Here is a 21692-nt window from a genome sequence, read left to right on the forward strand (position 1 = left end):
AAGGAAATCACTCCCACAAGCAGCTTGATGGCTCCCAAGCCACCAAGGTGGCAAAAGTCACCTTGGAAGACAGACCCTTCCTTTCTTCTGAGTTTTATTGCTGAGCATGATGTTTTACAGTATGTATATGACAATTCAGGGTCTTTGTTCTGGCTTTTTTCCCTCCCAGCTTCTTGTCCACCTCTAGCCCATTTGCTGGACTGGGGCCACAGTGAGGGGGTGAAAAAAGAGACTGAACACTGTGCAAGCACTATCCAGCAGCAGCCAAAACATTGGTGTGCGATCCCCACCCTTTTAATCACAAATTCAAAACACAGCTCCATAGAGGCTGCTGTGAAGAAAATTAACTCGATCCCAGCCAGAACATGGTTTTCCATGTCCCAAGGTATCAGAGTAATACAATTCTCCCAAATAAGTAAACATCTATATAGTCTCTTCTCTGAAATACATACATGTGTGTATGGTCTGGAGTTTCTTTGTGTGTGTATTTCACATTGGTACGTACTGGTGTCTTTTAAATAACCCACTTCTTGTGATTTGACTTTGAATGTAGGAAATATGATAGATTTGTGATCAGAAAACTTGTGTGCAGCTAGTATGGCTTTGAAAAGTGATAGCCTTTAAATGCTTAACAGGTCTTCAGAGTACTTAATTTTTTAAGTATTACATACATTAATTTAAAATTTTGGCTCAATCTGTTATAGAGATTGAATCATTGCAAAGCTGGCATGGCATGCAGGCCATCAAGGCTGGCTTTATAACTGCTCTATCTTCAAATATCTTTGGCTGCTACTAATACCCTTTTCTCTCTCTTCTGAAATCATACAGGCACCTTCCTGTCACTTTGCCGGTTGAAGAGAGTGGTGTTAATAAAAAAAATCTGAAGGCTATCATGTAATTCTAGTCTTAACAAGAAAAAAAAGACAGATGCAGGTCTTTTGGAAAAGGGTGCAATTTCACTCAATTCCAGAGAGCTAAAATCTTCATAGATTTTCAAAGTACTAATTTTAACATTTGTAACAAGGGAGTATTTGATCAATTCTGCTTTTCATTTCACAATCTACCCAGTGCATAAAACTTCCTTATAATTTCAGAAATCGTATGTCAGTTTTTAGGAATGATCTAGTACATATAAGTCTAGTATTTTAATAACATTGTAAAACAGTTAATTGCTTCTGAACTGTAAAAGCCTTGTCTTGAATTCAAGGGAAAAGTGGTCTGACTTGTAATCTAAAGTACTTATATTTGGGAAAAGGAACTTTGTGTGTTACATAAGAACTCTTACACAGAAATTGCAGGCAAATGATCACAGTTATTGTTCCGTTCTTCAGACTGATTTATTTCCTTTATTATACAGGTCAGTAGCTTAGCAGGAGTTAGAGAAATCGGTTCTGGATTTTTTTAATCACCTATTCTTCTTCTTCTATGTGTAGGTATTTACAACAGAACCTTCAGTTAACTGCTCTTGAAATCTCTTGTATATTTTTATTTGTATAAAAGCTTGGTTTAGATGGTTGACTTATTATAACTTATAGGTAAAACTTAAAGATGTTATCTTTGTGTAAACAAAACTATTGATTTTTTTTGTTCTCTTAGTTGTTCCTCAGATTATATGTAGGGTTTTTAAAAAGTGAAGTATTATATGCTTACAGAAAACGCAAAGGTTGACTTGAAGTGTTTTCCTGTAACTAACTACATTGGAACAAATAGGTGCAATTTTATACATGAATGGTTTTGAATTAAATGAGAGATACACCAACTGCTAAATTAGCGTTAGTTGAATTGGCATGTATCTATTACTACTTTCTGTAACCATCAGAATATTTCCAGCTAAAGTGCTCTTTGGTTGACATGTGAATAGATATTGTACATTCTCAGACTAATGTTTCTTTGAATATTTTACAAAACAAGGCAGTGTTAATTTTACATCTGTATTGTTACAAAGCTCAGTATGTGAGAGCCTTTAGTATCTTAGGCCCTTCTTGTGGTTTTGTGCAACACGAAAGGAGGAATAGGGAAGCCCTTTTGCCTGATCCTGCGCGTTGGTTTACTGTGCAGTGTTCTAGCTTTGCATGCAGCAGCTGAACAGGCTGGCAAACAGGTCATCAGAAGGCTTGAGAACCAGACAGCCGGGAAGGCAGCCGTAGACTGAACTGTTACTGATGGAAAAATACATTCCCGAGCTTGCCGTCTGAGTCTGTCACTGCCAAAAATATCTGTGAATAGTCTGTCTGAAACATTAGGGGGAAAAGGTTAAAAAGAAGCACAGTATTAATACTACAAACAGGAGGAAGCAATGCCAAGACAGTGGTGGATTTATCCTCTGGCCAGTTTTCTTTCGAGCTGCAGTAGTGGTACAAGGACAGAGCATGAGTTGCAGACTGTGTTTCTTTCACACCACATAGAAGTTGCAGAGAAAGCGTAGCTGTGCTTACACCTGCTATCAAAGAAGTTTTGATCAACTGTTGCTAAAATGCCAAATAGTTGCTTTTTTTGTTTTGGCCATTTTAAAATAAAGTTTGTTAGTCTTAGTAAGGCCTGTTTGTTCTACTAAACTTGCTATCTTCAAACTAGAGGGAGAAACTGCTCTCGTTTTAAGGTTTAGGAATAGAAGAGTACTAGAATTGTTAATATTGGAATAAGGATATTGTACTATTAAAAACAGTAGTTTGAAGTGGGTATTTTTATAGTTTTTTTTGCTTGGCAGTTTTACGCTCACACCTTACTTGTTGTAATTTAACATATAAAACTTGCCAAAGTTAAGCAGAATGTAGGAAGAGCATACTTCTTAGTTAGCATCCATTTAAAAACTGGGGAATAGTGGTGGGAAAAAGTCCCTTTGCAGAATCTAATACTGGATTCTAGTACTGATATCTGTTACTATGTTCCTAGTCCCTGCAATATAAAATACATTTTTTAAAAAATGCTTTAAAGCTTAAGAAAAAGATGATGTTTAATAGATGAAGGTAGAAGGGATATGTGAGATGTTGTCAAGTGTTAAACAGCCAGTTGGCCTTTTTTTTTTTTTTTTTTGGTGGAGTGTGGAAATGAAGAAGCCAAACCTTACTGATATTGCACTTTGCACTCACTGAAGCAGAAGTAAGCAGCTGTTATATGGCTCAGTGTTAAACACATTAGTGCAAGGGTCATACCAGTAAAAGAAAAAAATTAACTTCCTGTGTGGTGTTGGAGAATTTCTTCATGTGCTGTTCTCAGAATAAGATCTGACCTGAAAGGTAGAGTTTGCTAATTCTTAACAATGAGATAATTGTCATGCTTTTCTGCATTGCCTCCAAAGATGTGACTCTGAGTAGCTGGCTCTCCTTTCACTTTATTAAACTTACCTATGGAAGGAAACTTCTGTCTAGACTCTGAAGTCAGTTGAACAGCACTGCGTGTTTGACTTGTAGTCAGAAACAATAACAAAATTGCAGATGAGTTTCGGTCCTTTGTTTTCAAAGAAAGTGGCATGAGCAAAGCCATTTCTCTAAATTGCAGGTTTATATAGTTTGAAGACTTGAAAATAAAATATAACTTTTCCATTTACTTTGAACTTTTATCAGAGTGCTTGTAATTTTTAGGCAGGAGAAATATGTTAATAAAACAGTAAAATTATAGAAAAATTACTCAAGCTTGCAAATAGATAGGTGATTCTTAAGTTGCTTGGATATAACTCATAAAAACAAGATTCCAGAAATACACAGATGGAATGACCACTTCCAGAATCTTTCTGTATAAAGATCTGTACTTCTGCAGAGACAGTAGCAGGCCATGGCAGCCAAGTGACTGCCCTAATATTGTCTGTTCTTGGTCACAGTACAAATATACCTCTAAAAGGAGAAAAAAAAAAAATTCCAATCTTCTTTAGTTGCAGACTTACTGAGCTAAGATTCAGATTTCAGAACTATTGATTACTAATGATAATCATTAGTAATGCATAATCATTATTAATACTATTAACAATAATTAATATCCTTATTCCAGGGAGTAAGAGTGAAAGTAGTTCTGTATTGCCATTTATAAATGTGCCTGCACAGCATCATTCTAAGGCTAGTGCATTTACTTTGCAAGAGACTTGTGTGCTGAGGAAAGGGTATTATCTCTGTCCTGTGAACACAGTTTCTTGAGATTGAGTTTCATTAAATGGCCCAAAGGTTAGGGTAGTCACCATGTGAAACATTGCTGAGAAGTCACCACTTCCTTTCTTTCTTCTCCTCTTTTTCATGTGAAGGCTTCTTCAGGCTTCCTTTTCCTCCGGTTCCATGGTCTTGTGGGTCAAGCAGAACTGCTTCCCAATCTTCAATTGGCACAAAATCTAGTCTTAATTTCTTAAAAAAAAAAAAAAAAAGTCAAAAATCCCCAAACATGCAAAACTAATATGGCTTTTGCCTTCTACTTCACCAGTGCTGCTTGTTTTCCTCTGGTTGCTCTCATCACACCACTTACTATAGTGATACAATATCTTCTTGTTTCCCTCACTTCTCTATGCATCATTTTTCTTTTATTTTATTTATGCTTTCCCCGGGTTCTACCACTCCCAGTGGGATACCCTCAAGGCTTGCTAATTACAAATGCTGTCTTATTCTCTCTGTGAGGTTCATTCTGTGTGCTCTGACAGCAGTGAAAGGGTATGACGGGTATGACAGGTATACCTGTACATGATTTAATACTGAAAGATTTGGTAGCTCAGTGTATGATAAAATTCCTGATCTTTAATGGCACATTTAGGCTTAATGTTTAGCAGTTTATAGACTGTAGAGCAAAACCAATGGGCTCTTGATTTATTTTTGTAGACCCTGAGATTGGCAGTTTCTAACAACTATGTTCAGGTGCCTTTCCTCACTGTGCCTCTAGGCAGTATCACAACATACTGTAGTAATTGTTTAACTGACATAGTTTTGTGTCCACTTCTGTTTAAATATTGGAGGACAGTGTAGAGGGTATGTCTCTTCCTACTGCTGGCCTTCAGGAATTAGCTAAATGTGTGCAAACATTTGTAATCTCTCACCCAAGAGCAGAATAAATTTGCTGAGATAATTCTGTAGTTAGTATGCTTGCAGTAGCTGCTAGTATTTGCTTAGATTTTATGGCATGGCAGCTAGAAGTCTGAGTGTCTAACTAACAGAAATTAGTTAATTACAAAACAGCAGCTTGTACCAGTTGTAAATAATGATAGGCACAGAATGCAGCACTGACATTAGCAGCTTGTTTTTGTAATGTTTATGTAAGTGTACTATCTAGATTTTATAATTTAGTAAAACTTAAAAACATATTTCTTCTACTGATATCAATTTCCTTGTATTTATTTCAGTGTATATGTGGTTAAAACAAAACTGCAAGTAGACAGTGGATAAGGCAATGTTTTCAAAGCTGCTCCTGCTACTCATATAGAATATCCTCCTTCAGTGAGGACTTTGTAAGTGGAAAATTCTAGAGTTATATATCACAAGGTAATAGTAATAAGGACATGAATTTGGCATGGTTATGTACAGGTTATATACAGTGTAATGACAGAAAAACGGGTATGAAATTGACTTTCAAGTTCCCAAGTATAATGAATATAAATCAGTGTTGACCATTGTTAATAACATTTGTAATAGAAAACTTTCAAAACAATACAGTTGTTTAAATAGCTTCATTAAAAAATCAAGACTTGATAACTATTTTTTAACTGGTGTTAACATTCTAAGGTATTTTGGGAAACATCTAACCATTTCTACCATGTTGTGACATTCTTAGTAAAATACGGGTTTCAGGCACATTTCTCACTGCTTTACTAAGAAGCAGGAAGACTTTGTTTGTTTGTTTGTTTGATTGATTGTCAGTAGTCACAGGAAGTAATTTCTTCCTCTCCCAACCAGAACAATTCCACATTTGGCATTGAAAGTTGTCTGAATTGCCCCAGTATCTGAAAGACTTGCATAACCCTTGGTATTTAATAATTTTTTGTCTATCAGATTATTAGGATCTGTATCACTAGAAAAAGAACGTACATTTTCATACATTAATTGTGGCTGCTGCCCTTGTGTCAGTAAAGCTAGCTGGTGCAATACTGAAAGTGAAATTTGTGAGCTACTGATTGCTTAACAAGCATTATTACTTCAATTACTTATGTTTATCTGGGTACTCGACTGTGCTGCTGATGCAATCAGGAGTTTCTGAATAGCTAAGTCTGTTGACATTCTGTATAGACAAGTTTGGGTTGGGAGAAGAGATCTCTGAGAAAAATTATAGAAATTAATTTCTAACTCAGATGTCAGGGTTCACTTGGTTATAAGGTATTGCAGAAGTATTCTGCAATATTTAGTGTGACTGTAAAGTACTGATAGGGATTGCATTCTGCTGCAGCATTCAAATCTGTTGGATTTGGTTGTCTGAGGAAATTTTTCTTTGCAAATGTAAACATACACCAAAAGATGAGTCTGCATTTTTTTCACATTTCAAGAAATAACATTCCTGGTCAACAAGACCTTTTGATGCCAATGTTGTTCTTATTTGGTAAACTTTTATGACCTCATATAAGAGTAGATGAAAACAAAGTTCCTTTTTTGTCCCTACAAATGAGGAAATCCCAGAACTTGCAACAAGTTGCCAGGAGAGGTAACAAAGACTGTTGACTTTGCCACATTCAGGAAGTAATTAAAAATAACTTATTTTTCCAAAATTTTCAGAACATGATGTTCTCATTTGCAAATTGATATTTTAAGGGAAGAAATAATTACTTTTTGATATTTGGGAAGTAAGGTTGAGAGAGGATTTGATAGTGTTGTGACGCAAGTTTTCGTTCAGGTTTTATGTTTTAGATGCACTGGACATGAATAAGGTTTCTATACATTATATGTGCAGAAGAAGAGATATAAATTAATAGGAAACTTGTAAAAGTCAGTATAATGACTTATTATGTTTGGAGCCAACTTACCCCTTCTCCCCTCCCAAATAAGAACAAAGTCAGAAGTAACGATGCCTGATTCTTTGTTATGGGACTTATGCTGAATTGTTCTTGAAGATGTCTGGAAAGAAACCAGAATATAATTGGTTTTAATATATCTCATTATCTATCAACAGTGATCAAACCTCAGATGTGCCATTTTCTGCCTTGAGTAAGTAGCACTAGCTCTTAAATGTGTACAGCTAATTTATTCTGCAAACCAAATCAGGTCATCAGTTTTCATTATTTTTATTCTTAGCTGACTGCAATTCTGTAAAACTCAAAATATGCACATAATAGCAGTAGTAAGACAAAACATGCTTTAAAAACTGCATTTATAAATTAGAAATTCTTGTGTAAAATTGCAATTGCATAAGCTTCAAATGAGTCAGACATTTTTACAAACTGCATTAATTTCATCATAAAAATACTCCACTCAAAAATTATGAGATGTGAGCCTTTGCAGCATAGTATCTTTCTGAACATGCTATAATCTAGAGAAATTTCTGATGTTCCATAATCAGTTCTACAGCCCAGGGGGCAGGGGATATGCTTTATTTATAGGATGATATACCATGAGGGTATTCTGGGGCTGATGAGAGATTTCTGATTACCATCTGCTGCAACTACTTGAGTTTCAGAGTGGATTAACTATGCATACCAGGACTTTAAGATCCTAAATCCAGCTGTAGGGTGTTTATCAGTAGTGGTAGACTATGTAAAATCTCATTGAGTAGAGTGCCTGAGCCCTTGTCTACAGCAAAAGAAATGTGGCACTTGGAAGTCACAGTGTTAATGAAACAGTTTTTCAGTCAAAACACAGATTTTTTAGTCCTTAAATGCTATTTTTCTGTTTTGGAGAAGATGAAATTGGAAATGTAATCCCTTGGGTCTAAAGGTGAGACACAGGCCAAAATGGATTTGTAGGAGTTTGCTAAGTCAGCAGCAGTTTTGCTGTCCAGAGAACCTGAAGATGAAGGTAGAATATACTTTTGTTTGAAATTCTTAGTTGGTTTACTGTTGGTCTGAATCTAAGACATTTGATTCAATGCAGATCTTGAGATTCTTGAATACTTGACTTCTGTTCATCTTTCTAGTTAGGAACACAGGGTGTTTTATAGGTAGTTGAAAAAAATAAGGCTTTACAGTAATAATTGTAATGTTTGATAAATATCTTTAGGAAACTAAGAACTTTGTAATAACAATGGAGTACTCATGTTAAGCTGCATTCTTGAAGAGGCAGCTGTGTAGGCCAGCTGGGTGATGGGTTTTGATGAGCAGCTTAATTTTGCCCACTTTTTTGAGTCTCACTTTGCATCTCCCTCCTCACACCATTGTTTAGGAAAACTGCTGGAATAAAATGATGTGAAGATATGTCTGTCTCGTTCTTCAGATTTCTTTAAGATAGGCTAATACATTTAAAAGCTATAAGTAAGAGAGAAAGACTTGGAGAGGGAAAGACAGACAATTAGGTGAGTATTTAAAGTATTTACATAGTTATGTGTTCTTAGAGGAAGTTAGTTTAAAATACAGACTTATCTGTGTCTGAAGGAAGAAAGTTAATTACATCAATAAGGATAAAAAGCCTTTTTTTAAAAGAATGCCAAGACCTTATGTAACTTCTCTTGTGCTTCAGTTGTCAGTTGGTCATAAATTTCCTGCTTGACATTCTTCTATAAGAATTTACTTTCTTGCTAGGGGAGCTTTTGACTGTTGATAAGTGATAGTAATGTAACTCTTGTACTACTGAAGCTATATAAGTTTTTTCATAAACTGTAGTTTGTAACTGTAGCCTGACTGACTAGTTTCCTACTTGAATATATTTTGCATTCCTGTGATCTACTGCATCCTTTCTAAATCCTGATGCCACAGTTGAACCTTGTAAGCTTAATTATGCTTAAAACAGCTGCAACAGGAAAGAGAATAAACTGTACTTAAACTCTTTTTGGCCCAGTGCTTTGCCAAGCTAATTTTAGTAAACATGTTTTGTAAAGGCTGTAAAATTAAAATACGTGTTCTAAGAACTGATTTATTTTTTGTTATTTTTTTATTGCAGTGGTTGATTAATTAATGTTTGTGGTACAATCAGTGACCTTACGAGTTGTAGTTAGAGGCTCTTGTGGTTGAGGACTTGACAAATACTTTTAAATGAAAAATGCTTGCTAATTTTTGCAAGATGGGTGGTAATCTTCCTGGCAATCTAAAAGAGCATTAGCAGAGGAAGAAACACATTTTTGCTATTTACTAAAGAACTTGCTTTCTAACTTCATGTTATCACTAAATTAATAAAAAATTGATTTCACCCTTTCTTGTTTTCTTAGGAGCAATTGGTTTATAATATTGGAAACTAGAGAATTGTAGAATTTTACAAAGCGGTGTTTAGGAAATGGTGAATAATTTTGGGTTCCTTCATCATGATTACTGTTGTTGCAATGCTTGCTATGAAGATTTTTGTAGTGTCTGCAAGGGAAAAAACCCCCCACCCATGAAATAAAACTCAAACATACTAGATTCAATTTCCTACAAAGTTATATAAGGAAGTCCATGGAGACTGTGAACAACAGGATCACCAGTGATATTCTGAAAAGTGACCGGAACAAGCTAGTTCTACTAGCTGTAATTTTAATATTGAGTCAAATTCTGCTCAGTTGCGCTGCACTGCAAATCCAGAATACTTGATTTTAACACTTGATTTGAAAGGAGATCAACAAGGGGAATCTGGATGCTATTCTGCAGCTAATAGTTAGAGAGTGCTTAAGCTATGAAAGTTTCTGTTGGGGGAATTAGAGACAGGGTTGAGTATAAATGTCATAAATTTTGGAATAAAAGTTCTTATTTAAAAAGTTATCGTTTTTTTCTAATAATTTTTTTAACTTCAGTTTTTGCTTGGAATTTTTTTTATAAAATTGTTTCATGTGCTTTGCAGTAACTCCTAGAAGACCTCAAGGAACTTTTTCTCATTCCGCTGTAATTTCTGCTTGTTTGTGGATGTTGACTTTACAGGATTAGAATCAGTTGCAAGTATGGGTTGCAGAGCAGACACGATCTTCAAATCACTGGCATTGTCTGTTTTATGTGAACTGGATAAGCTAATTTTTAGTCATCCCTAGTTTTTCTTTTTTTGTCTGTTTTTACAGACAGAATTCTTTCAGGTTAAACCTGTCAGGTCATGTGATATTCAAGTAGGCATACGGAATTCAAAAATTACCTATATCAGAGAAGTTCCAGATCAGTCACTGATATGTGTCTATGTATATGATATGGTTTTCTAAATGCAGGCACTTTTAGAGGATGTTAGAAAACAGCTGTGTTTCAGAAGTACATGGATCAAAATATCCTTCCCTCTTTCCAGTCAGAATGTGTAGCTAATACCTTTCAAAATGTTTGTTCCAAAAGTACAGGACATTCCTTTGAGAGTAATTTGCTACTTATTTGATAGCAATTGAATGTACCTACAAATATTTACATTGAAATGTGAAAGACTAGCACCCTTGGAGGGGGAATTTCAAAACTTAGAGAATGTTGGGAATGTCACTTCATGCAGCAACAAATGAGTTTCTGCTTCCAGTTTGTAGCTATGATCACTTGACTGTGCATTTAGAAGTGAGGAAATCCCTGGAAATGTTTTCTGACTCTTATTCCTGAGAATGACCTTGCATATCTTCATTATTGTAAAATGTAGAGAATATATTGTACAGATGTAAAGTATGAGAGAAAATGTTTGGGTAATACTTGGAGACCAATCTAAATAAAGATTTGTAATTCAGTTTTAATTTTCATTCCTTTTTGGAATGAATTTTCAGAATGAATACCAACTATTCTTTTGTATTTCCCACTTATCTAGTGCATGTGATATTTTATGCATCATTCGGGCCTGAGATGTTGTGGGTGAACTTGTAATTCAAATAACATGTTTCATTGGAAGGAAAACATTTGTTTCTAGAAAACATTGTTTCTACAAATTCTACAAAATTGTTTTTTACAGTGCTTATGTATATAAATTACTGAATGCACTCAAACTGCCCGTAATTTACGGATCTGAGCAATTCTTGCTAATTGTAAAGCACTGAAAAATCAGGTTGAAGTGTGTTTTGATTAAGTTTGAAAGGCTGTTGCTCTGAAATTGTCACTTCTGCATGTGACAAATGGTATGCAAGCATTCTATAAAATTCCCATTTGGCCATCTATATATCATTAATGGTAATTTGAAGAAAGTACATGAGACGTAATATAGGTGGTGAAATTTGGTGGGATGCAGGGCCTTGTGCTTCTTTTCAAAGTAGAAATATGGGAGACTGGAAGATGGCTATTCCCTATCCTCTTTTATTTTTTGTGTTTACATGTACGTATATGTACCTCCTAAATTTCTCTCCCCTTCCAGGTAGAATCTTTGGTGTTTCATTATACTCTTACATTCATATAGTATAGCCCAGGATGTGTAATACCTTAGAGTCATGGCTTGGTTCCACTGTAAAAACAGGTCCTTTTCTCTTTCAGAAATTTGAATCTGTACTATGAAGTGTTTTTAACTCTAATAAATAAGTTCTGCATAAGAGATTATTTTAATATTGAAAAAAAAATCTGTAAGAAAACCAGACTAGTTTGTCCTTTTTATTTTATTTAAAGGATATTACTTTTTTTGTTGTTGAATGAATGGAAAACCTCTGAGAATCTTCAATCTTTTTATATCAGTTTTTAATTTTTAATATATTGTGAGGTTTGGGGGTTTTTTAAATATTAGTTATTGGAGAGTGTGATGATCAGTTTTTCCTCTGTTACCACTGTGCTGAAGAGGAGTAGGGGGTCAGCTGTTTTGAAAGTGGTTCCAGAGCTGTACTTTCTTCTGTCTGTAGTCTTGAGCTTGGAGGACAACGCTAGAACTCTTACTGATCATCTCAGTATGTTTTGTTGAAAGATTTTATAGATAATAGAACTCCACTGGCTTTTTTACTGACTGATGCCATCTTCTATAAATAAGCCTTTTCTTTATACTACAGGCTGGCTTGTCTAGTCTCCTTCCAAAACTAAGACATAATAAAGACCGGATACTCTTCTATATTACTGATTAAAAATCTTAGCAAAAGGTCTGTAAATTAAGTAAATATAAAGCTGTGATTCTTTCAGAGAATAGTGTGAATTAGTGTCAAATGTAGGAGTGGCTATAGTAAAATAAACAAATTAGAAGGTTCTGTGTGGCAGTGTGACACTGTATGTGCATGAGAACATTTTTGATAAATGAGAAAACATCACAGCTTTTACTGTGTTTTTTTCAAGTCTGTAGTTTTTTCTCACCTGTAAAAGATATCTGGTTTTTATAAATCTAGCAGGAGACAGATCTTTTGTGTGTGCTTCCTGACTGGAGTGCTCAGACAATGTTTCCCGTCTGAGTGTTTTCACTTTAATGATCCAGAGATCCAAACAGATTGCATCTCCTTACTTAACTAGGAGGAAAAAAAAAAAAGGCCAAAAGTCAATGAGGTGTATAATAAACTAATTACCTTGATATCAGAGTTTAATCCAAAGATTTCCAGTTGTATTTATAAAAGTTACATTGTCGTTCTATGAGAAGATACTTTTTCCAGCCAAGTGTCCTGAGGAAGTGAGTTACTGCATCTGCCTGCTACTAGCTAATTTCTAGCAAATGAGACTAAAGGATAGATGTCTCAGATGTAATTTATTTCTTCTAGTGGAAAAAAGATGCACTGTTTATTCTTCATTGCAGTAACTTGGGGAAAGCATAGTCACTATCTGTCGTTTTAGTGATGACTTTCTGGGAAGGCACCAGGTCTGCATTGCCAAGCCTTTCCACACAGGTGTCATTCCATATGAGCTGCAACACGTGCTGTCTCTTGGCTGTCTGAACGCCCTGCAAGCAAAGGATAGAATCAGGATTTGCATGAGCTATGTAGGATCACTGCTGGCATTGGATGGGGACTGTAAAAGATTGAAAGAGATAGTGGAGAGGAGTGAGCATGATTGGGAAGATCAGGAATGTGATTGAACGTGAGCCTTATAGCAGTTGTTGAACCTGGGGATGTGACAAGATGTAGCTTCAGATGTGTTGAAGCTGAGAATTACTTTTTTCCTCCCCATACCCTCCTCTATCAGTTTTGTTAAGAGGAATTCTCCCTGAAGCACCCTATAGGACTTGGGCTGTCTTGTAGTGCTACAGCAGCTGTATTGGCTCAGTGGGGTGCAGTGGGCTGCATTCACGCATGGTACATGCAATTTTAACATGAATTGGAGTCTCTTGAAACTTCTGTAATTTACATTAATTTATGTGACCTCAGAGGTTGCCCTGGTAACTGTGTCCCAGGAGCCTCTGTAAATATACCCGAAAGGTGGCTCAAAGTCTACATGCCAATGCAGTGTCTAAAAATATTGAGTAATTATGTTTATGTTTAAGATTGCTATATCAAGGTGGTTTGGATTACTCAAATATAAAAATAAGAAGAATGTTCAAGATCTCATGCTCTTGGAAATCATGTGGCTTGAAAATTCCTTAAAAGGTATCATGAACACTCTTCCAAATGATGAGCCATTATTTGATGATGCCTTCTACTTTTACTTTAATGACATAATTAACGAATTAAGTTCATTTAGTAAGACTTATATTTAGGTCATTAGAAGAATGACTTCTGTCTTCATGAGATATAAAAGAAAGAGGTGTGGATCAAGGTACTTTCACACTGTTGGCCTCTAGAAGAAGCTGCCAGATACAATATTGTAACTGGAGACAAAACTAATATTGCCTTGAGTGATTCTTTTATAAAAGCTTCAGTAGAAACCAGTTACACAGTGATGGAATAGTCAGCTGAACAAGTCTCTCTGTGTCTAATTCTCCAGTATTCAAGTAGATTATATGGTGATTAAATTCATTGATAAAATTAATGAATTCATAAATAACAAATGATGAAATTAATTAATAAAATTTGTTTCCCCCCATATGGAATATCCATATTGATTAGTATTACCAGTTGAATGTTTGATACTTTCACAGAGTTTTGGTAAATATAATTTCTCGTCATTTTACGGAATAATTCTCTTCATTTTTAAGCATTTGTTCCCTTTCTTTCCCTCCCTCTCACATAATTGTGAACCCTGAGCAGGAAGTGACTTAGTAGTGTTGACTCTTTGCATTTGTTTATGCAGTTCAGGGGAAGAGTGAGCTGTATTACTACAAGCTTTTAGTTGGAAGGTGAATAGTATTGCCTAAGCCATAGAATACCTGTTCTCTCATACTTATCTTGATTTCTGAAATGCTTTTTCTTTTGTCTTGTGGATTTTCATGACCAGCTATAAATAGAAATTGTAGAAACCAGTCTAGTTTATTCCATCTAAGACAAAGTGGGACTTCTAAATCTGTACTTAAGTCTTGATGTGTGGCGCACATTTAAATTTAGTAGCTGTACAGCTTGGTTTCAAAACATATGGAATTTGTTTTGAATAAGGAATGGAATTTCCTTAGTAAAACAAGAATTTAGACTACTGTCATGAAGACTTCCTAGTCCTACTGTAATTTCAATAAAATAAGAAAATCAAAAATGTATACATCACTGGCAATTATTGAATGATAAATAAAAGAATTGACCAGCAATATATTAAAATATCAAAAGGTGTAACAGCATATACAATTGATAAACTTTTGTAGTAAAGTTAGAGTGGTCCATTCCTGAAGGAAATGTCTATTTATTTTTTAAAGGGAACCAAAACGATATTCTTTAAACTAGTTTGTAATACCAATTTATCTATTACTATCTATTATTTAACAGAAGTAATTTATCTAAATACTGTGTTTAAATAAAGGAAAAAGATTACCAGGTGAATGTTATGACTATATCAAACAAGCTTCAGAAGGTCACCAATGTTATAAATACTGGCCTGCTGTGACGACATACAGATAAATCAAAGAAAAACCTATACAAAAGTACTCCTCATCTCTGTTGCTATGTATTAGGGAGCTGATTGTGAGGTAAAGAATACATAATCAAGTACCTTGTCTTTCATATTCCTGAATCTTAGTCTTATCTTTATATTCTTCATATTCTTTATAATTCTTCATCTGATGACAGCAAGTGAGCCTGTCCATTTCCCTCAGACTTTGGACTGCATTGATAGAGTTTAAAGTCAGTTAAAACGAGTGAATCTCACATAGTGAGGCAGAATTTCTGCCTGAATTTGGAACAATTTCCTGAAACTGGTTAAAGTCTTTAGATGAGAAGCATCCAAAAAAATTGCTGTTGTTTAGCCTTCGGTTCAGCTGTTCAGTTTGTTTCTGGAACCAGCCAGCAGATGTGTGTGCAGTCTCACCATTAGCACTTGTTGGCATCCAGTTACTCATTTTTATGATTTCTCCACACACTGATGGATCCCAAGCTGTGAGAAGTCTGCCAGTTTTTCTTGAAGAGTCTTGTATTGCTAACGTGTATGTTGTTCAGTTGTGTCCACAACAAAATGATGTGTATGGCAGACTTGCTGTTCATAAAGTTATGTTTATACCTGGAGTCTGGGTTTGGATACAGTAATTTACTTTTAACCTCAAGCAGAATTGCAATCTTATTACCATACAACATAGAATTTCGGGAAGGTTGCCTGTGTAAACATTTCTTTTTAGCTGCCAGTGTCTTAAATCAGTGAATAATATACTTGCATACATTCATAAAATGTATCTTTTTTCTCTGCATAACATTTGTTCAATCTGGCATATGGGAGCAAAACTTGAATCATCATTCTGTAGCTGCCATACATTTATACAAAGTGCAGTGAACAGCTAAATGGAGGAGAAAATTTTTGGATATGTTTTCGTATGTCTTGAAATATAATATTGTTGGTATGATGTTGCTTTACCAGCTATTAATTAGTTAGGAGGTAAAAAAGGATTACAGTCCTGTAAGATTTGCTTAAAGTTGAACATACGTTAACATAGCAAGTGATGGGGTTGTTGAACTGTTCATTTAGGGATTCCTGACTTCCAGCACTTCCGTAAAAGAGTGACTGAGTTTTGCTAGGAGTCAGGGAAATGGATCACTTACAACAGGTTTGGTGGAAGCAGCTGTAAATTGAGCTCCAAAAGTCGATAGCTGTTTCAGAAATTTTGAGTCTGTATAATAACAACATTTCATAACATTTTTGAACTTTTTAATTTTTTTAATATATTCTAGTTTTACCTAGTTTATAGACATCCAGAGTTACCTAGTAGTGTTATAAAAGGCAAAGTGTCTAACATCACACTTGCTTCGAGTTACATTTCATGTATCACTTAGAAATTAACCAGAAACTCTGAGAGAAATGCAGACTGTGAGTCATAAATTTTAAACAGCATAGAAGATGTTCTCTTGAGGTTTTTCAGAATGTTTATGATCAACATTAATAACCGTGGTATGTGTAGTGTACCACATGTCATGAAGGACTTTTCAACACTGCTTTTATCGGTTCTTGCTTTGTTAACTAGTGTGTAAGCTGTCTGCTCAAATGATATCTCTCCTCTCTAATTAACACAACACAGAAATATGTGTGAATTAGCTGATCATTGGCCAGGCCTGAAGGATGATGGTGAATGGAGTTACATCCAGCTGGCACTCGGTCCAAGTGGTGTTCCCCAGGGTTCAGTACTGTATTTGTTCCTTTTATGCTTTAAAAATGTTCTTGCCCACTTTCCGAGGTTGCATTCCTTTGGCCATCAGTCATGGACAGTTAAACCTTTGGGTGTCCAGTATCATTCTGTTCATTCATTGTCAAGGCCCCTGCCATCTTCCCAGCTGTGTACTTTATTATGGAGTCGCAGCCTGTTTATTCTACACAGGTCATCTATTCCTTACTACTGTCCTTCAACTACAAAAATATATAGTGTTATATTGCACAATCCACCAAAATCTAAACCAAAGCAGGTAATAATCACCTGGTCATTAGATCATTGCTGTCACAACTAGGCAGGCTAAAACCTGACATGCCTCAGGCTTTTGGTATTATTTTAGCTCAAGGCCCATTGCCCCTCAGTAGCAATATCTACAGAAGAATGCTCCAGTCTTACAAAGCTCTGATCTCTCCTAAGAAAAGAAATCATTTGAGATTAGGGCAATCTGAAGAGAACTCATTTCTGAAATCTTATGGTTTAATTCAGGTGTTCTAATGCAGACAAAAGCCTGACGGTAAAAGGAAGTTTTGTGACTTTATTGTGTGTATATCCAGCACTTGTCAGTATCTGCTAAGGCCAACAGGATGGCTGGTTTTGAGGCAGTTTACAGCTATTTTGGTAGAAAAAGGGGTGAATAGTAAGTACAATGCTGGTTTTAAACACTTCAGGCAATACCTGAATTTCCTGCATTGAAAGAAATACCACAATGGGGATTTTGACACAGGTTTAGATCTGCTCTGAAACCTTTCCTTTTCTGTCTCTCAAAATTGCCAGGAACTTCTGTGGGAAGACATGAGGTCATGCTCTGATGAGATAAGCCTCTGATAAGTCTTGCTTAGAGGAGATAAGGAGTCTTAGTCTGTGTAGTAGCAGAGAGTATAGTCTTTGAAGAGGCAGGTACTCTACACCTGCCCTTCTTGGAGCAGAGTTTGATTGCTAACGTTAAACAACAAGCTTTTGTTTTTCTTACTGAGCCCTCGGGAGATCTTGGCAGTGCTGGTAATGTCTGCTGAGGAAATCTTAGTGAGAGGCAGTAAAGCATTCAGATGTTTAGATCTCAGTGTTTTATATCTGTTTCATTTCAGTGAAGCCAGAATGAAAAAATGAAGGAAAAAATTGTTCTTTGGGCTAAAATTTCACTCCCCTCTGAGAGTCAGGACACTGTGGAAAGTAGCAGTATATTTGCTTTTCTTGCAACTTAGCTGTGTCTGCCACAAGGTTTAATGACATGAGAACTCCAGTAGGATTGTGTCTTCTTGGTTGACTTGGGGCTCGAAGGAGGTGCGAACTCTCTGATATGTGTTTTGTTTATAATCTGAATTTTATTGATTCTTTTTTTTGTTCTCAACTTTCTGGTTTTGGAAAGCCTTGTTGTCTTTAGATCTTTTCACAGATTTATTTGAAATCAAGCAGTAAGTTTTAAAGTTAGGAGAAAGAATGCATAAGAGATAGATGATGTGATCCCTAGGATTATTTTCCTAGGAAACCATCTAAAACATAATATACAGTTCATTGGTAGCCCTGGAAACAGCCTGCTTCTATCTCAATCACTTTTATCATCATGAAGCTTACTCTGCCATGATTTCCTTCCTTCTCATAAACCTTTTAAGAAATAGTTTTCATTGTAACTAAAGGCCGTTGTGAGAAGTGTGCAAATATTGTGGTAGGGAAAAGGTTCTATGTAAGCTGGGATACTTCTGGTGTATTTGAGAGCAAATAATTTAACGGAGATATCTAAAGGTTGAGTTCCTTAACATTCTGGAAATAATGTTGTTCTGGATGGGACTGGCAGAAGATGATGGGTATTTTAATGAAGGGTATCTATAATAAATTACTGAGGCCAAAATTTATCCTTTATGATGGAATGTGTGCAACTGCAATTGTTCTTAAAAAATGCTAATCTGGTGCAATAGGCTGGGACCAAATTGTTGTTGATTTTCCAAATTTGGAAAATTTTTGCACTTTTCTATTGAAAAGTTACTTTCCTATTTCTATAGCTAATTTACACTTTGTCAAAGGATTGAAATAGAGCTGCAGCATAAAGCAAGTTACTGAAATAAGGATTCAGCATGTATTGAATGAGAAGTTACCAAAGATCAGTGAAATAATTTTACCACTTATTGTTTGTTCTTTCCTACTGAACTATACTGATAGTTAAAATCCAATTACATGGAAAATTTACCAGCAACAAGTTGCTACAGATACAAATAAGACAGTTCTGGTAATATTGCCCAAATGCTTTCGCTGTATTCAGTTAACTTTGTACCTCAGAGAATTTACTGATTTATAGCATTTTCAATTATAAGGCAACTATTTTTAGTTCAGGAATCAAAGTGGATAATAGATAATGAATTCTATATTCAAATATACAAATATGCAAAATGCAGTATTCAAATAATTTAATATTTTTGTGAACTTTTCAGTTAGCCATTGCATCAAATTAATTCAGCAAATTATTTTCCTTTAGATGTATTCTTTCTACTCTGGCCTAGTACAGAAACGTAAATCTTCTAAATCTATTCTGCTAATGGCACATCTGCTTCCCCTCAGTTCTTATGCTTCCCTTTGGCTCCTCTGTCATTTCAAACTCAAGTTCTGTTGAGTCCAACAGAGCAAGTCGTGTTGCAGCATAAATTTACAATATTTTGTAGAAATCCAAGTAAAGTTGGTTAAAGATGTGCTTTTGAAATGTTTTACATACAGTCTATTTTTAAAGAAAAAAAAAAGGCAAGAGTTTTAAATTCTAATGTCAGTGTTTTTCTTTTTTTAAAAAAATCTAATCATCTCTTTGGCTTTGTAAAAAGTTAAAGGTTTAGTGTTTTAGTCTCTGTATCAGGTAAACTATTATGAGAATTATTTAATATACAAAATGTCCTTCCTTCAGATTGCTTTATGGCATTTGAATGCTTGTCTTTATTTACAGGGTTCAAGTGTAAGTATTAATACCGAAGGCTTGTCTGCTTTTTACTAGATTTATTGGTGCAGGTGACATGAGGGCCAGCTCTATTTTTAGGGACCACACAGATTCTAACAGGAGGCTTATTTTCCTGGTATAAGTCAACTACTGGGAGGGGTAAGCTAAGTAACCAAAAGACACATTTGCAAATATAACCGTATCCATTCTAGTACTTTTCTGGTACACTGGTGTCATTTACAGCTGGGATTTTCTTTACATTACTGTCCACTCTACGGCCAAAATTTTAAGTACAATCTAAATATACTCTCCACCTCTACATCTGATTATGCTATCTGCATGCTGTACGTACAAAAGTGGTTCCTGCGATACATTTTCAGTTCTGATTAACAGTATTAGGAAGAGAAAAAAACCATATTTTGCACAAAGGTTTCCATGTTGAAGGTGAATGTTCAAATAATTTTAAAATAATAAAATATGAACTATTAAAATCATAAAATGTTTTTGAAAAGTTTTGTTAAATCAGTAATTTTAACAAAATAGAGAATGTAGAAAGCTGGAAGAGCAAAGGGGTTCACTGTGATGGAACAGCTTTAGTTTGTGTCTCTCTACTACACCAAACAAGAACAAAACTTCTCCCCATGAAGTCATTCAATCACTGTGAGTTAGCATGGTAGGTGGCTATAAGGTTGAGATTAGGAAAATTAATATAGTTTCCAAGTATCATCTAAACTTTTCTTCAGCCTTTTCTTGACCACTCCAGGCACGCACGTTTTTTTCCTATTGGTTTAGGCAGATGGGCCTTTGTGGTGGGACACTGACCTCATTTCAAAGGACAGGGGTAGCAGCACCCTTTGCTGCTGAGCAGAATCAGTGGAGGCCTTTGGTCTCAGAGTGAGCAGACAGTAATTCAGTTTGAAGAAAATAGATGACAAAACTGTTTTACTTCTGTAATTGGTTTTAGATTTGGATGTTATGTTTGTGCTCTACACTGTGACTTTTTTGAGTTTTTGTGATATGTAAGATATTTAGAAAGCTGCATATGGTGTATTGAGATATGGTACATGAATATTTTAATGAAAGATTGATGATATTTCTCTTGTATGTCATAGTGGTTTTAAAAAAAAGAAGTCCTGTTTTCCTGGTAATCTTTTCCTGCACAGAAAATATGGTATTACCATATTTTCATTATTACCCATACCACATGTTAAATACAGTGAGCTCTAAAAATTAAAAGTAGGATTATTTTTACCTGCCATATTATACGGCGGTTTGAGTGCACACTATATCCATAGCCTCCCTCCATATCTAGAAGGGTTGTATACCTTGTTTTACAGTATTTTAAAGTCTTGCATACTTTCTTACCACCCCAAATGCTATAATTCTCATCTGTACTGAGAATTTCTTAGCAACTGCTTGCTAAGATTATGCTGTTGTGATTGGGAATTCAGAAATTTTCTTCAGTGTATTTGCTCTTGACTCTTGCATATTTTAACATCTTCAAACTGTAATTTCCTGTAGTGATGCTTATTAAACATTCTTTACAATGTAAGCTTGTATCAAAATAGATCCTTTTAAAATACTAAGAGTCTAGAGAAAACTGATATACCTGTTAATTTTTATTTGTTTAGTTGTAATTATTTGGTAAAGCATACAGATGATTTATTAGGTTTGGTTTGTCAAAGCTATGAACAGTTGTATAAATATAAAGATCATATGCCCTGCTTAGTATTTTGCTTAGGGTAAACAAATACTTTATACTATTTGATTTTTGTAGGCTTTCTCATGTCTTTCTGTTACAGGCATCTTGTATTAAATATTTATAGTTCACTGTTCTTTCCTAAGTGCTTGTAACTGTTATGAATAATTAAAGAACAGAGTTAAGGAGGAGAAGGACATTGATGTAGCATGCAGAATGAGAATTTCCCATAATTTTTTGACAACTGTAAATTACATACATCTGAAAATCAACCAGGAGAGCAAGTCAGAAGCAGCCTTATGTGGCTAGCAAAGGTACTTGGGCACTCACATATTCTCTGCCTGCGTGATCACTGAGCAGTGATAACCTAATAAGTATTTTTTATCCAATTCATAACAATTGGTCTCCTTGAAATTCAGCGGCTATTTATCACTGTTTAATTATCATTGCCATCTAAATAATGAGGCTGAAGTAGCAACTCAAAGAAGAATTTGCAAGATAGTATTTATTTAGGAAT

The 21692-nt window shown here is 35.2% G+C and overlaps 1 protein-coding gene across 4 annotated transcripts in view; it reads left to right on the plus strand.

Annotated features, from left to right (window-relative positions):
- Nucleotides 1-21692, plus strand: part of PLCL2 (phospholipase C like 2) — a 99745-nt gene that overhangs the window by 19965 nt on the left and 58088 nt on the right. Inside the window, exon 1 of one of the 4 annotated variants that reach the window (XM_027639483.1) lies at nt 6581-6600. The exons of 2 other annotated variants lie outside the window; for them this stretch is intronic. The gene's annotated coding sequence lies outside the window, so the exon portion shown is untranslated. Of the gene's footprint in view, nt 1-6580; nt 6636-21692 lie in introns of those variants that run through there. One more of the 4 variants, XM_027639482.1, reaches the window with a different exon arrangement.

This window comes from Corapipo altera, unplaced genomic scaffold (assembly GCF_003945725.1).
Source record: "Corapipo altera isolate COAL_440 unplaced genomic scaffold, ASM394572v1 44, whole genome shotgun sequence".
NCBI classification, from domain to species: Eukaryota; Metazoa; Chordata; class Aves; order Passeriformes; family Pipridae; genus Corapipo; species Corapipo altera.